Source organism: Ursus maritimus, unplaced genomic scaffold (assembly GCF_017311325.1).
Source record: "Ursus maritimus isolate PB19 unplaced genomic scaffold, ASM1731132v1 scaffold_31, whole genome shotgun sequence".
Classification (NCBI taxonomy): Eukaryota; Metazoa; Chordata; class Mammalia; order Carnivora; family Ursidae; genus Ursus; species Ursus maritimus.
Genome location: NW_024425675.1, coordinates 7,690,519 through 7,708,391, shown reverse-complemented (window position 1 = coordinate 7,708,391; position 17,873 = coordinate 7,690,519).

Below are 17,873 nucleotides of genomic sequence, written 5' to 3'. Positions count from 1 at the left end.
AACAAGACACTGGCCTCTGCCCTTTGGAAATTGCATTCTAATAGAAGGAGGTAGGAAACAAATATGCAAATACAGTAAATGGTATGCCTAAGATCTGTGGAGGAAAACAGGCAAGGAAGAGCAGACCGGCTACTCTTAGGCTGGCTGAGATTGGCCGAGGGTGTGTGGAGGGTGAAGCTGTTGTTAGAAATAGGTGGACAGGAAAGATCTCATAGGTTGACTGACATTTGATCCAACGGATGTGAGGGAGTATGTCACTGCACAGAGAAAATCATTCCAGGCGGGAGTCACAATGGCAAAGGCACCGGATGGGAGTGTGCAAGGGGCCAGTGTTCAGACCTTAGTGAGCACAGAGGAGAAGAGTGGGGGTTACCATTGGTGTGTATATGTGGGAAAGGGGTAGATTATCAAAGGCCCTGTGGGCATTGTAACTACTAGGGCAGTTACCCAAGAGAGCCATTACCCCTGACAAAATGGATTTCTGCCAGTGAGCCCAGGTAGCATCATGGTATCCAGGAATAGGACTGGACTGTCCCTTCCTTTTCTTACTATTGACCTCCTTCTAGGAACTAAGACAGGCTGGCATCCCAGCTTTACAGCTATTCTTTCCTTCCTTCCTTCCTTCCTTCCTTCCTTCCTTCCTTCCTTCCTTCCTCCCTCCCTCCCTTCCTTCCTTCCTCCCTCTTTTCCTCCCCCATCATATCTATCATCTATCTATCTCGTGATAGATGGATAATTTAATTTTTGATGATGTAAAACATTTACAACCAATAGGTATAGAGAAAAGAGTATTTTTTCTTATGTGATGAGCTCTTTGATATATTTACTAGTTTTAGGACTTTTTCCTTTTAAATTTATTTCTGCTTTTATATCTTTACTAATCCTTTTGTTCACTTTTATCTGAGTTCGATGCTTTATTTGTTTCGATTTTTCTTGTACATATTTAAGGCTATGCCTTTCCCCCTGAGCACTTCTTTGGACGTGCTTTGTGGGTATCATATGACCTCATTACAGCTCTTCATAGCCACTCCTGTGGCCTCTTTCCCGGGCATAAGTCAGCAGGGCGCCTGGGTCAGGGTAGGGTTTGAGCCTCACAGATCCAGGGCGAATGCTCATCATTGTTTCTCAGCCTTTAATGAGAAGATTTGCGTTTCATCTCCAACCTTCACAAAGAATTCTCAGGGACCTTATGATTCCGTATTCTGTGTCATCAGGATTTGGTCAGTGTTTTCAAGCCTACCCAACATATTTGAATGAGTTTGTTTTTGTTTTGTTTTTGCAGATTATTTATTTATTTGAGAGAGAGAGCAAGCGAGCTCGCACAAGTTGGCGGGGGCGAGGGAGAGGGAGGGAGAAGCAGGCGCCCCAATCTTCCTGTTTCTATGGGGCAAAAAAATTGATGGGCAGAATTCTGTCTGAGTCCACTCAAAAGCATTCATGGTCCCAATCCCAGTGGACCGAGAGTGTGGTTGTTGAAGAACCCTCCCCTCCCCAGAGTCGGTAGCCACACATCTTCTTGCACCTATATTATTTCATGATGATTTTGCAAGGTAGGAATTTTTATGCCCACTTTCACATACAGACCCAGGTGCTTAGGAAAGTCAAATACCTTACACGAGTTTACACGCTGAGGGCAGAGATGGGATTCAAACTCAGATCTGCCTTTGAATCTAGACCTCTTCCTTACCAGGTTGGCTCCTCGTAAGTTTCAGTGTGCGTGTGTCCGTTTCATAGCTATGTCAGGAAGTGCTGCTCCTTTCTGCATCGGTTTTCAAGATAATCAGAGTTTAGCCCTTCAAGCATCAACAATCTGAAAACCACTGTGAATATAAATATTTCTAGAATGTGCTATATATGTTTCTGTCTCCTTCAACAGCACATTCAACAGATTTTGAATTTTGGTTTGATGATTCACTTCGTCTCTATGACCATTAATTATTATGTAATGCTATAATATAGGGAGTTTAAGTATCTAGCTCCAGGCTAGACAGCTGTTAAGTGGGGCGACCATTCAAATCCAGGCCATCTGGCTCTGGAGCCCATGATCTTAGCAACCACGTGAAGATGCCTCACTAAGGGCTCAAAAGAGTCAGATCATGTTGGGCTGAAAATGACTTGTGCCAATAGGATGGGTGTAAAAAGCGAGGAAGCAGGACCTGGAAGGATCAAGCAATTCTAACAGAGGGGAAGATGAGGGTCTACTGGACTGACATTTCAAGCTAGAGAAATGCTAGGTCATAGCCAAAGTCCAGAATGGACCAGCTCAGAGTTAGGGATGTATTTCATTAAGGAACAAAGGAGTGGAGGGCGCCTGGGTGGCTCAGTTGGTTAAGCATCTGACTCTAGATTTCAGCTCAGGTCATGATCTGAGGGTCATGAGATCGAGCCCCAAGTCAGGCTCCCCGCTCAGTAGGGAGTGTGCTTCTTTCTCTCTCTCCCCCTCTCCCTTTGTCCCTCCCCCTGCTTGTGCTCTCTCTTTAAAATAAATAAATCTTAAACAAAACAAAACAAAACCACCAAGAAGTGGCTATCAAAGAATGTATAAATGGGAGCCTGAGATAAAAGCCATATGTTAAGAATTTCTTAGAGGGACTGATAAATAGTACCCTCTATCCCGCTCAGGTTTTGAAAAAAACTGAGGGACCCAGAGTATCATATGGGGCCACGGTATTTCTTTATTGTTAAAGGCGAAGCCATAGCTCATTATGAGAACCCAATGAGCCTGCAAAGTAATTCCAAAATTTAATATACTTACCCCCATTCATGTGGGCATGGGCCAGGTGAGAGTATGGACGAATAGAGGACAGGGCAGGTAGAGGGCAGGTAAGCTTGCTCCCAGGAGACAAAATGATAGCACTGAACCAAGAATGCCCAGTCTAGTCACCTCAGAAGACTGTCCACCGCTTGGAGGGTAGAGGGGGCCAGAAGTTACATCGATAGAAGCCCTTTCGTGTGGAAGGAAACACAGGAAGTCCCTCTAAGGTTATTGTGAACAGACTTTAATTGTGCATCCTGCAACTTTTCAGCCACCCCGTGTTCAGCTAGAATTGATAATACTGGTCCACCCGTCCTGATGGTGCTGGTCAGGAAATGCTGGTGGAAGAGCAGACAGGACTTAAACTGGGATTTCAAAGATGGGAGGGTTTTAAATAAGGAGAGCGAGAATGTTAGTCCAGGCGGTATGAAATGCTGAACCAAGAACTCTTCGTTTCCTATTTAGGGGACAAACACGGGAGTTGACGTGCTTGAAGAGGTTTGGGAAAGACAGGTGTGCAAACCATCCTTGCTGAAGAAGCTGCGGGTTTCCAGAGCTCCTGCGTCCAGTCAGTCCCGTAACTGAGCTTTCTATCTGCGAAGGCAAACCAGCCAACGCGCCGCCCTATAAATGTCCTGTCCCTCTATGTGAGTCATGTGCTGTTCGCTGGCACATTGATCCTCTACCCCCTTCCCTCACTGTGTCTGCACCGCAGGGAGCGGCGTTTCCGAGGACCCCTTAGCGGGCTTCCAGCTGGGTTTGCTCAATAGGAGGGACTGGTATGAGATGGGAGAATGAGATGTAGGGAGAAGCAAGATATTTTTTGTTCTCTCTCTGCTCTGGGTGACATCTCCAGCAGTAACTGTATCTCTTCTAGGCTCCTGCTGCGGACAGATGTCCTCGCCATGGTTCCAGCTCGGCTGGGTGGCCCCAGATTCTGAACTCTAGCCACACCGCCTCCTTCGTGCTGATCTCTTGGTTGCAGTCTTGTCTTCTGGATCCCCAGATCCTCCAACACTTGCATAACCACTTCTCTTGTATTCAAGTCCCACTGTGTGAAATGTCTAGAATTGTTTTTCGTTTTCTGGGCTGGAGCTGACCGATCCACGGCGTCCCCCCAACTCCAATTCAGTAAGGTTTATGCCATGCTGACGGATACGTGCCCGAGTGCTACTTCCCGACGCAGAGCTTCCAAATGGGGGCCCAGGCTGAGGAGGAGCGTGTTAAGATTCGCTCCGTGGCACTGTGATTACGCGTGGAGAAGCATGGCGGATGCTGGGACTGGGAGGGAGACCTCGGCTGGGGACAAACCGCAATCATCCAGGGGAGAGATGATGAGGCTCAAGGTCGGGTAGTCGTAGTGCCGATGTAGGGGGAGGGAGGGCGGGGAAGGGACCTGAGATACCCTAAAGAGCTAGCCATGGCGGGACCAGGTCCCTGACTGGATGGAGGTGTGTGGGGATGTGGAGGGGACTGGAATGACTCTCCGGGTTCTCCTGGCTGACTGGGTGGAACTCACGCTCTTGGCTGAGCCTGAAGACGCAGGAAAGAGGGGCAGATCTGGATTGATGGGAAGAGTGGCAGTTGACTCTGGGGGGATATCATTCTAGTCCTCGGGAGGGTAGGGGAGCAAAGGTGTAAGTCCTCCGCACGGGAGATGTGGGAGGCCATGCACATAGGGAGCCAAAGGCAGAACGCAGAGGGCACCAGCGCGGCCAGGGAAAGCAGAGCACTGAGCGCGAGCAGCCGAGGGACTCCAGGGAGATCCAGGAAAGAGTGACGTCATAGAAACCACGGAGAGAGAGCAAGTTTCAAGAAGGGAACAGTCAAGGCTGTCAAATGCTGCCGTGACCAAGTAGGACCCGTCAGTGGAGGTGACAATGAAAAGAGTGAGAACAAACAGGTAAGTAGCAGGTGTGGGGGCTGGAATTTGAATCAGTTTATGCCTGATGGCCACACACACACTCAACTTATTGCTGAGAAACCGCTTTTCAGAGTTTTATTTTACACGAGAAAGACGGTATCACATATCCGCTGAGCGGCCTAAAGGAAAAGATGGCGGCTGCTGGTTTCATTGTCTACACGCACATACAGGGCTCCCATCAGGGCACCGGGAGCGCCTCCGGGGCTCAGACCTCTGGTCCCAGTCCACAGAGAATCCCTAGACGTCCAAATCAATGGCGCCAGAGCTGTTTGGCTACGAAACATGCTCCCCCTTTCTGCTCAGGTTGCTTAGATAATTTGGTAGGCGACGTCCCCGTCTCTAAGAGTTCTTGAGTGTTGTTTTGACGTTAGCTTTCGGTCCACTAGAGCGGCACTGCTGGACACAAGTCCATCCAGGTGACGTTTCCTGCTGCCCCCTGAGAAGATGCTGCAGCTGTGCAGACAGACGTACCTAGATTTTTCTTGCTGTCTGGGATGGTTTTCAATATTTTATACCTGGGACTGTTGGCCCATATGCTCCCGGGTGAGGTGAGGTGTGGTGGGTATGGAGGAGTTCGTGAGGAGCAAGCAATGATGACGAGGTCATTGCCAATGTCTGAAAGGATATTGTTTGAGCCTTCTTCCTCCCAAATTGCCCCTGGGTCCACGGAACAGAGGTGCCGAGATGAGAGTTGAGCCCATTTGCTCAGCCACTCCCGAGTCATGAATGGTATCTTTGGCCTTTGGCAGGTTAAGGTGTTTGTGTCCCCAAGAAGCCCCTGGAGGGCCTGTCATAGAGGCCTCCCTGCAGCAGCGGTCAGGGTTCTGGCCTGGGCCACGCACTGGCTCCCCTGGGCAATTCTGACAACACCCAGGCTTGCTCTTTACGCCCTGCCCCGTCCCCTTCAGCCCCTGCATTGTGATTCTGTCGGTCCGGGACCGTCCTGACATCAGGGTTTTCATAAAGCTGCTCTAGTGACTCTGATGTGCCACCGGGTTGGCAAATTGCTAAGTTCTAGATGATTCCTTTGGGCTCTTAAAGAATATGAACCTTCCGGGGAGGTTTAGCACTTGGCTCCGTGACACAGGCCTTGTGTGGATTTGTTTAATGAGCTCCTCTTTTCCTGACAACGGATTGCAGTCAGCTGCTCCTGTGGGTTTCGAGGAGGGCGGAGGGGGACAGGGAGGGGCCGTTTTATTGTCAGGACGGAGGTGGAGTGGGCTGCCGGGCCCGCCGCTAGCCGGTGGCCAGATGATTTAGGGGCTATGCAGTGGGCAGTGAGGGACCTTGGTGACCAAGCTCTGAGACTTTGTAGTCTTTCCTGTGGGGCCATAAAGGTGGTTTCTAAAGGGTACAGCAGCCTCAGAGATTCCCAGGGTCCAGGGAGAGAGAGCGGGCCCTTGATGCGGCACTCAGGCGACCATTCCCTGCCCCCCACCCCTTAGATACACAGTCACCACTTGGGGGGGGGCTCAGCTGTGGGGGTTGCTACAGGGAGATGGCAGAGGGCAGCTGGGCTCTGAAGGAGGCAAGAGAGCAGAGCCCCAGCTGCAGAGAGGAAAGCTCCGAAAGGAATAGTTCATGAACTTGAACCTGGACTGCAGCAGCCGGTCAGGACCTGCCGGCTCCTCCGCCCCATTCCCCCATCTGTCAAGCACTGGCGTCATTCGTAATTTCCTGGAAAATCCCCAGCAGGTAAAGGAAGGAGGGAAGGAAAGTGCAAAATAAAACGAACCAGAGACTTCCAGGCTCCGAGGATGGGCAGATTCCAGCGGGAGAGAAGTTCCGTGTAAAATTGGGTTACGACAGTAGTTCTTTCTTTAGCACTTAAAACAGATGGTATCTGGTTAGTGTCTAAAAGAAACAAAGGCCACTCCTGGAGGAGCTGTTTCCTCAGCCCACGAGGCCCGCTGCTTCCTCATTCGTCCTTCAGAGGCACAGACTCATCGCTCACTGAGGGTGCATTGGACACCTGCTGTGTGCTAGGCGCTGTTCTAGATGCTGGAACAGAGTGGGGAACAAAGCAGGAGAGGATCCTAGCCAGCAGAAGCGGAGTCTGTGGGGGTGAGACAGCAAACAGACGGTTAGCCGACAGGCCGAGGTGGTACCGGCAAAGGGAGGCTGGGAGGCGGCCGGGAGGCTGGTACAACCGAGGCTGCTGTTTGAAATAGGGTGATGGGGGAAGGGCTTCTGAGCAGGGACCTGGACCCTGTGAGTGAGCAAAGCCCATGTACCGCTGGGGACGGACAGCCCGCAGAGGGGACAGCGGTGCAAAGGCCTGGAGGGGGAGCCGGAGCGTGTCGGACACAGCAAGGAGGTCGGCGTGGCTGGAGGGAAGTGTGACCAAGGGCGCAGTGGTGGGAGGGAGGCTTGTGAGGCAGGAGGCTCACCTCACAAGGTCTTGTGTAGTAAAGAATTAACTTACCCAAAGAGAGCTCTGGTCTTTGCCCTTGACTCCTGGGAGGTGATCGGTAAGGTCTGCGGTTGACTGGCTTTTTACTTGGAGTCTGGGGACACCCTGGGAAGTCTAACAATGTGATTTAAGGTGGGGCTTTGGGGCGCATGGTATCAACTTGATCTCCAGAGTGGCCGGAGACTAAAGGTCAGCCCCGTGGGCTGTCGATCATGTCTGTGTGATCAAGACCCAGTATCAAATCTGGACCCCAAGTCTCGGGTGAGCTTCCTTGAGTGACAACGCTCTGCGTGTATCGTCCCATGTCGTTGCCGGGAGAAGTTAGCACTGTCCAGCGACTCCGCTGGGAGAGGCCAAATGGAAGCTGTGTGTGTGTAACTCTCTTGGACTCTGCCCCGTGCGCCTCTTCTCTTGGCTGATTTAACCGGTATCCTCCCGCGGCACTAAACTGTAATCAGGAGAAAGGCGGTCACTGAGTCCTTGGAGTCCTTCTCAAGAGTTATTGAACCTGGGCGTGGTCTCGGGTCCTCTCCTTCACTTGACAGGACCGGCCCGTAGGGCATTTTATCACTTTGGCTTTTGCTCCATAGGAGTTGGGGTCCGTCGAAAGCTTCTGAGCACAGGAGTGGCACCATCTGGCTTTTTTTTTTTTTTTTAAGATTATTTATTTATTTATTTGAGAGAGAGCGCGAGAGAGCACAAGGGAGTGGAGACGGTGAGGGGCAGAGGGAGAAGAGGCAGAACCAGGCTCCCAGCTGAGAAGGGAGCCCGACACAGGGCTCGATCCCAGAACCCTGGGATTCTGACCTGAGCCGAAGGCAGATACTTAACCGACTGAGCCACGCAGGCGCCCCTCTGGCTTATGTTTTAATGAGATCGCTCAAGCTGCTGTGTTGAAAATAGGTTGAAGGCGTGATGGGAAGGTTTAGCAGGCTATTAAAACACGGTTCAGAGGAACGCCGATGGTGGTTTGGACCAAAGTGGCAAAAGCTACATTTGAGTATGGTTGGAAGGTAGAGCTGGTTGGAGCTGACGGAACGAGCATGTTCAGGAAGACCCAGGTTCGGGGCTGAAGCCATCAGAAGAGAACAGGCAAACCACATTGCAGGAGGCACACAGACAGGAGTGGGACCAATGTGCTAAAATCAATCAGAGTTTTTATGAAGCCCCCATGTGACACTATTGTTCAATGGCTGCAGAGCTGACTTAATCCCCGGGCACTGCCTTTACCCTCAGGCGAGCAGGGGGAAATATATATGTACATGTCTACGTCCGTCCGTATGTGTGTCTCTAGAAAACGTTTCCGCCGGCTTAAAAGTCAGAGTTGTGACTTCTTTCTAGTAGCAACTATTTATTCCCACAGATGACAAGTTGTGGACGTGGAATCCTAGAAAGGTGGTCAGAGCCGGGACCAGGGGTTGGCTTTTCCGATGGCTGCTGTTGAAGGAGGGAAAGGAGGCATCAGAGGCATCTAAAGGAGGACAGTGAGTTAGGGGAGGTCTGAGGTTGGAATGATAACCTTGTAAGTGGTGTGACTACAGGGCAGCTTGAATCCAAGGGAGGGGCCGAGTCAGAGAAGGGCAGGGAAGGAGCGAGAAGATGGGAAGCCTTGAATGTTACTCCCGGGGGGCTCTCCAAGGGTAGTAGAAGTGGAAAGGGAGAGGCTGGGCATTTCAGATGAATGCAGGGGGACTTGCACATTGTTGTGAGGCAGATGATGGGACGAAGGTGTATTTGAGAGAAGTTAGTCAAGTTTCTCTTTCCATCAGTGAAAATATGCAAAAGTTGAGAAACGAATGGAGTATTTGCTCATTATCTCATCAGGAATAAGCCCGAATTTATGAAATGCATGTGGCTTCTCTTGTGAATGGCGAGAACTTGGGTGCATTGTGTGGTCTACAAGGTCATCAAGGGAAGAAAGTGAAATTATACAACCAAACAGGGCAAACACACAGCAGAAAGATGTGGGTGAGATAAAGCTACATAGGAGAGATAGGACAGCCCACCACGGGGGAAGCAGTCTGTCGGGGGAGCCTGGCAGCTGTCTCTGGAGTAAGGAATAAAGAGAGATGGAGATTCTGCTCTGCTCTCCTCTCCTCCTACTTTCCCCTCCCCTCCCCTCCCTTCCTCTGCCTTCCTCTCCTTTCCCCTGACCCCGCTTTCTGTCTTTTCTTCTCCCTTCTCTTGTCTCCCTTACTTGTTACTCCTTTATTTTCTTCCCTCTTTCCTTCTATCCAAAAAATGAGGGATCTTGAGAACATAAAATTTCTCAGGATCTTAAGAACATAAAATTTTTTGGTCAGGTCTATCTATGTGTCTGTCTCGCTCTGAAAACATGACAAAATGAAAGATCAATCAGAGACACAAGGAAATTGTTCGTGTCTTAGCCTGAGTTTTCCAGAAAGCAGATATGGCAACATAGTCAAGGCTCGAGTACGTGTACTTCGCTGGGGAGTGTGACTGAGGAGCAGACGTGAAGGAAGGAGAGCCAATTACAAAGATGTGTCGTTGTTGTTGAGCTTGACACGGCTTCTGTGCCTGACCCTGCGGGGCTGCCTACGATGTGTCCTGGGACCATCAGCCTAGGGGAAGAAAGGGGGATGCGTTTATACACAGTTCTGTACCCCCATGGTCAAAGGGTTGCCCCACAGGGTATTAATGGTCTCTTCAACTCCCAGTTTGCACATGTGCAAATGCCAGGCTCTTCCCACATGTCACCCACCGCACTGGAACCGGCGGTAGAGATCTTAGTCTGGGTGCTGTCGGGTTGCACCTGCTGGTCGGAGCCTACACAGAACCAGTCCCGGCAGCAGGGGTTGCAAAAAGAAGCAGGTGAGGTTGAGAGAATGTGGAGTGTTGCCCAAAGGGCACGTTGACCAATTGCAAGGCATCCGATACAAGTAATGACTTTAGGAAACCTCTTCTCTTGGAAATACTACTTTGTTATTGACGGAAATCCAGTCTGCGGGTTCCCTCCAAGTCTGTTGGTAATACCTGTGGCCTTCTATAAGGTAATACCTGTGACAGACACAGATGGCTTTTGTCTCTCATGGGCTAGTCATTGTAATAGACTTAGCCCAACAGGATGGGGGTCTTTGCGGTTTGTTCTCTGTCAGAGGGCCAGAGTGTGGCTGGGGGTTTAGCTAAGGAAAAGCAGATGTTCAATCATCTTGAAAGCTGGCGGGGAACTACAGTGAGACAAAAGGCTAAGTGAAGCCCGAACTGGCAGCTTCCTATATCTCTCCGTTCGACTCCTGTGGGAAGACCCGGCTCTAGGTAAAAAATCTCTGTTGAATCACTTGAGAAAAACAGACCTAGAGACACAAGAGGTAAACAAACCATACCCAATATTTTTTTACCCATCCCACCGTCCGGCTGAATCACACGATTTCAAGTAGGTGAAAATAAACATCTGAGAGCAGAGAAGGAGATGTCAGACAAGGGCAGAATGTGCTAGTGCCTTATGACCCGTATTTGGAAACCATCTGATTCTACTACTTTCTCCTCATTTCCCCCAGTAGCTCAGAATTCTTGAGACAATGTGTAGAGGCAGATGCCGTATTCCTGAGCAACTTGGAGGGCCTGCCCTGGGGGCCGTGGTGAAACATTTCATATCCCTGAGATGGCTCGATCCCCTCACTTTGAAGCAGAACAGTTGCTGAACTGTTCTTGGGATGATTTTTAGACTACATATGTCTACACCCAGAAGGCTCACATCTTCTAAGTGCATATGGTTCTTGTTCCAATGAATACACAGTTAGCACATGCTTGGCCAGAAGTGATAATGATAAATTTAACCCTACTGTCTGAACTGTCACCTTTATTTGGGTTAAGGTTGCTAAATGTCCATTCAAATTTTGTACCGTAAGAACCTGCAGCTTGGTTTCAAAATCAGCCGTGCTTGTTGACGTAATAGGTAAATCCACATGTCTGAAGGGGCTCATGGGCTATGAAGTGTTTAAGGAGCTGTTTTGCATTATGACTGTTTACACCCAAGTCTGATAAAAAAAAATCCCGTCTCTTTTTTTCCAGCTACTTTCCTGACGAAAAATGTGGAATGTTCCAGAATGCTCCATATGTTTGGAAGATCCTTATATTTCCTGCAAAAGAAAGTCATATGGGGCGCTTGGGTGGCTCAGCCTGTTAAGCGTCTGCCTTTGGCTCAGGTCATGATCCCAGGGTCCTGGGATTGAGTCTCACACTGGGCTCCCTGCTCGGTGGGGAGCCTGCTTCTCCCTCTGCCTGTTGCTCCCACTGCTCATTCTCTCTCTCTCTTTCTCTCTCTGTGTCAAATAATAAATAAAATCTTTAAAAAAAGTCATATGTTTGGGATAATAAGATGAAATAATATGAGTGGTGGAGATTTAAGAAATTATTCTTCAAAAGAAAAAAATATTCTGTAGACACGTATTCAGGAAAGCCAAATGCTCTGTATCAGTGTGAAGAGGCTCCAGGAGAGGTGTCAGTGTTTTGTTTAATATTTTATTAAGCTGTTATCTTTAAAACATATGATGTTTATGCATATGAAAACTTTTTCAGAGCTGTGGAATCTAATAAAACATGTATAGCAATGAAGGGAATGTTTAATGAAGAGAAGGCAACTGAATTTTGGTAAGAAAGCACTGGGCAATTTTTGTTCATCTGCTTGGCATCCTCTATTTCCTAGCATGGTGGCAGCCATGGGGACAGTGACTATTGTTCCTGATATGACTTCAGAGCATCCTGGGCCTCACGGAGACTTTGTTCTTAAAATACTATGGCTGTGTGTGTTAACCTCTCTGGTAGTTCTCTGATGGTCTGGCACAGAGGCTGCTGTCCTTTCTTCTGCCTACCTTGGGCCAGAGTGGTTTTCTGGGCAGCCACAGAATCTGTCGAAAATTCAACTCTAGCCATATGCAGCAACACAATTGAATTTTGTGAAATTTCGCCTGGGCCAAAAGCACTTTTGCTCCCCAACTCATGGACATCCAGGAAAACCCAACTTCCCCAAGGCTGCCACCTCCCCCAGGCACCCCCAGCAGGAGAGTTCAACAGTGGTGAGCAGAGAAGTCCGTTGTGCTTCTAGTCACAGAAATATGGGGACGTTAAAAATACACGCGACGTCTCCTGTTCACTCTGGTATGAGAGGCATGAGGAGACGCTATGCTTGTACTTACGGTGCATCTCTAGGCAGGAGGAAGAGGCTAACGCAGAGCTGGAGGTGGCCTGGCTACGTGTCGAAGGGCTACCCCAGCTCGGAGCCAGGCTGCAAAGACCGGGGAAGTATATTCTTGATTTTTTTTTTCTTCTTTTTGGCTCCAAGTATTTAAGGAAATCTCTGTCATGTCACTGGTTGGCCCTTGAGATAATGGAACAGAGACTTCAATGACAACACATGACAAGGAATAATTTGGAAAAGTCCCCAAACAAATGGATGACTACGGCCATTGGCAATTAACAGCAAATCCTGGGGAAAGAGAGAATGTGATTTCCAGAGTTACACGTTATACTATTAAAAATGTTCATTAAAAAAAAAAAAAGAAATGACAAGGCATGCAAAGAAACAAGAAAGTATGGCCCATTCACAGAAAAAAAAAGGACACCAGTGGTCACTGAGAAAGCTCAGATATTGGACTTACTAGACAAAGACTAACTAAAACATCTTAACCATGATCAAAGAGCTAAAGAAAGCCAGGAGAATGAGGTATGAACAAATAGAGAATATCAACAAAGAGATAAAAATTATAAAACAGAGCCACATTGGAATTCTGCAGCTGAAAAGTCCAATAGCTGAAATGAAAACCTCACTAGACGGGTTCAGCAGGAGATTTGAGTAGGCAGAATAAATCATTAGGTGATTTGAGGATAATGCTATTTAAATTTTACCTCAATAAAAAGGAATATAATATTTAGTATGTTAATACCCATCTCAAGTCAAAGAACAGGCAAAAATAATTTTTGGAGTCCGAAGTTCAGGTAGTGGTTGGGAAGAGGCATGAGGAGAGGTTGAGGTATGCTCGAGTCACAGTCGGGTCCTCTTAGGACCTCATTCTTGTCCGTTAGGGCTTGGCTGTTGGATGACCCTAAGTCGGCTTGAGCCTGAACTCAACTTGAACCTGTTTAGAGCCAGGTGTCGTACTGCTTGCGTAAATGATGTCACACTGTGGTGGTGACTGATACTTAGGAGAGATTTATCAATCGTATTCTGTAATCAGTTACAAAGCGTCTTTGAGAAGACTATGTTATTTAGAAGGAACTTTCTTTTCCCCCCTGTATATTCTCTCTCTCTCTCTCTCTCTCTCTCTCTCTCTCACACACACACACACACACACACGCATGCACACACTCAGACTAAAGATCTTCTAGAGTGATGTGACTCTCACTTGCTATGTAAGCTTATGGCTTCAGCCTCAATATAGACTCTTCTGTGGTCTTTGGTTATTCTTTGAAACTGGTGATAATTCTATTTCTTGATCTGGATGGTGCTTACACAGGTGTGTTCACTTTGGGATACTTCATTGAGCTGTATGAACTTAGCATTTGTGTATTTCCCTGTGTAGGTGTTAGTCTTCAATATAAGTTTATTGAGAAAAATAGAAAGAGTAAAGTACAAGCAAACTTCAGATTTTCTGGAAATCGACACAACCAGACTCCTAATCTATTGCTCGTTTCTTTATGCCTCAAGTTTTGAGGTGGTTTCTTGTCAACCTCTAAGAAAATATAACGCAATGACTCTTTCTCTTTGGTTCATGTCTCTTCCTTCCTTGCCCACCCTTTTGATTTTTCTTCTGTTTGGTTAATGGGGTCTGCACTGGTTTTTGACACAGATGATTAATTAATTAAATCATTCAACCAATTTTATTTACCATCTACTTTTGTCCTAGGCATTTAGGTGGGACCAGAGATTCAAGTAATCTTAAGAATCATATAGTGTGGTGATAATTTTAGCATTGATACCTATTTGGAGTGAGGAAGAAAACCATCGTAAGAGCTACTTGCTGGGAAATATTTGCCTAATGATTAGCAAATTTTATTCCCCTTCTGTTTGTCAATCTTGAGAGTTACGCCTTTGATTTGAGCAATAAAAACAAGGGTATTATCCCTAGGAATTTACTTTTGAATATAGCTTGTGAATTGGGGAAAGAATAAGAGGGAAGAGTAGAAATTAGAAGAGAAGTAGTTACCTCTAGCTTCCATTTCTTAGAACACTCGATTTTTCAAATAAAGGGATTATTACTTAGCTTGAGAAGATGAGATAAGCACCAGTCATTTTGAAACAAGTAAGGAGCAGAAAGAAGTATGGCAGGGGCAAATTCTGAGTGGCAGGGTGACCGATAGGACAGCAGTGAGAGCTGCCATTGAGTGACGAATGTGACAAATGTGATTTCAGAACTTAGTCCAGGACTGAGCCACTTACAGCTCTGAGTGAACTTAGCTCAGGAACCACAGAAAAGTTTGGAGTCTAGTGGTGTAGTCAAAAAAGAGACAGAGAAGGAGCCGGGAGACAAAAAGCAGGAAGGAAGAAAGGGAGAAGAAGTAGAGTACAGCATTACTTCTCTGGGCTGCAGGCTTTCCTGATTTGAAGGAGCATTGAGGTGAACTTGGCTATACTTCCTGCAAACTCGCTACACAGTGAGGGTGTGGACTGGGTCTGTTCCAACCTATGGCAATAACACAGGGGATCATTTCAATGAGTCTGATGATTCCAAAGTGATGTTCTGTTTTGTTTTTAAGGTTTTTTTGTTTTGTTTTGTTTCGTTTTGTTTTTGAGAGAGAGAGAAAGAGACAGAGCACGAGCAAGGGGGAGAGGGAGAAGCCCAGCTTCCTGGAGTCATGACGCCAGCTGAAGGCAGTTGCTTAACCATCTGAGCCACCCAGGTGCCCCAATGTTTTGGTTTTTTAATGATTAAAGTCTGTTGAAGAATTGGGGCTTTCCATGGGGGTGAGATCATTTGAATTATGGATTGATATGGTGGGTAGATTTATTGGTTTTTTTTGTTTTATTTGTTTTTTGTTTTGTTTTGTCTTAGTTTTCTGCTAGAGGGAGACAAGCATAGCTACATCAATGGCCACCAGCCAAAGACCTCCAGGAACAAACCCGTAGTTGAATAAATTGGGTTTGTTGACTCACTGCAATGGGGGAGAACACGCATGACGGGAAACTGTGGAGTATCCGTAGCAGGGTGTTAGAAAGGGTATTATAGGCTTTGGGCGGTGTTGGGTGACTTGGGAAAGGACCCCAAAGGTGAAGTTTTGGTCTGAACTGGATGCTGTCAGGAAGTAGAATTAGCTCTGTAATTGGGCATTGTAATAAATATTATCTAGAAGGTGGGAGGAGCATAGCCATGTGAGACCTGTGATTGGTAAAGACAGCAGTCAGTCATATGAGCCAGGATAGGGAGAGATTCGGGATTTTGTGGTTTGGACAAAGTTCCTGCTTTCTTGGTGCTCAGACATGTTATGGACCAGTCTAACTTCTGTCTTATCCTTCATGGTCACAGAGTGGCCTTGTCTGATGCTGACGTTTTGGGAAATTGCTTGTGTTCAACGGGACAACACCAAGATCTAATTGTGAATACCAGGCTGGCTTCTAGCAACACCAAATCCTAGCTGACAGTACCAGGCCAGCTCCTAGGTGTCAGGGACCACTCTTCTCTTTCTCAGCTAGCAGAATATAGCTATAAATAGAGTTTCAAAATCAGGTTATGATACGTTAGTTAGGACTAGGTTTTGTCACATTAAACAAACAAACATCCCCAAATAACAGTGGCTTAAGCCATAAAGATGTTTCTCTCCTTCATATATAAAATAGTTCTGGAAGTATGTCTTTCATAACTGGAAAGGTAGCTCCATGATAACCAGGGAAACTGGGCTTCTGCTATCTCAGTGCTCTGTCTTCCTTAGCTTTTATTCCTCAGTCTTGTGGTCCAAGATGGCTGCTCATGCTCCAGCCATCACACTAAAATTCTATTCAACACAAAGAGGAAGGGAATAAGAAGGTCTGCTGGCTCTCTTGTAGGAAACTTCCTCAAAGTGCTGTTTGATACATCTACTCACATTTCATTTGCTAGCTCTTGATTACCGAGCCAAGATGTCTGTGAAGTGTAATCATTTAGGTGGCAGTGAGTTTGCAAGAATAATTTTTTTTAATTAAAAAAAAAGTCATATTTGGCTCTTGGGGGGCTATAACTATCTGGAGTTGGGATAATGCAACTGGCATATTGAGTTCCATGGAAAGCAGTTCTATTGTGGCTTTTGTTGTATGCAAATATCCCTGTCTTTGGTAAAACAGCAAGCAGCTGATTATGTTAAAGGATGCCTCCTTTTTGGTCTTTCTTTTGTAACAATCTCAAGAGTTCAAGTTTCTAAAGTGAATTCACTTTTCAGTCTTTTGAAGCTGCGTAGCTTGATTGAAAAGAATGCTCTGATTCAGCGGCCAGTTGCTAGGCTGTCTAACAGTTTACCTCTAGCAGCAGGGAAGAAATGGCCCTGTTGTTGGAAATATTTAACTTAAAAATGAATAAAAATCACTCTTGCAGATTTACTTTTAAGAATAACTAAATTCCTTTGCTCAGAAGAACTGCAAAATTACTGTGTGTTCTTCTGCTTTTTTAAAAAGGCGGTAGTAAGTAGGGTAAATAAAATAGTAAACAAAATGTTCACATTGGCATGATAACCACATGCAGACATCTGGGCTGGAAATGTGAGAAAATTGTAAAGAATTTGGAAAGGTTCAAAGGCTCAGGTTATCAAAGTTTTAATAATCTTCTTTTCTGCAGGGCTCACCCCCTGCTATTCTTTCAATGCAGTAGAAAAACAAAATATGGACAAAATTGTAGTTAATTAGAGCTGACTCTTCCTTGGGAAACCTATAGAAATTGCTTGGGATTTTTATAGAGGCTCAGAGTTGAGAGCCTTGGGTCTCAAAAGGTACAATTTCATTTTCATTGAAGGAATGTCAGATTTCAATGAAATAAGATATGTTTTTCTTAAAAAAAAAAAAAAGTCCTATCAGCTAATTCATCTAATTGATTGGAAAACACTATTTTGCAGAATTATCGACGAAGGCAATCTCACTTAGCGTTTTAACTTTTCCCCCTTAATCAGGCCGAAACAGAATCTTTATTGCCCCTAGTGATATGCTGATTGAGCAAATGACATATCTTTAGTCAATGACCACATTGTCTTCACTAAAGAAACCGCATCCCCCTCATACTTGAAACATGGTGAAAATTGTTAAAAATGATTTCTCCTTTGATTCAGACATGTTTTATTTTTGCCATAGACGTACTGTCAGCGCTGCTGTTTTTCTGTTTGAAATGTGTTTGCTTTTAAAGGCATCTGAAATGTATCCAGTGTATCAATATATGATGTGGCGTGCACTTTACTGCAAGCTGTATAAGGCTATACTCAGTGTGTGAAATTTTCATGATAGGTGTGTGTACACATATATGTAAGAACCCCCTGCACACATTAAGTCACATGTGTATATTTGAAATATGCAGACACACGGAATACTTTAAATTGTGTTGCATCAAGGATGGGGAAGGAGTTTTACTCATTAGGGTCCAGCCATGAGCACTGATATATGATTTGCAAGAGATGAAGTTTGGAGTTGTTTTAATAGGCTAAGTGGTTCCAAATGCAAGTTCAGATCGTAGACTCCCGGGCTCTTTGTGAGACTAATTGACTTTGCTGTAGAGTTTTGGCAAAGCTCTTATTATTTTTACTACATTTTCCTTTTTAATAATGTAAAATGGAACTAGCTTCTAAAATTCACGTTCCCCTTTATGAGTTTGTTA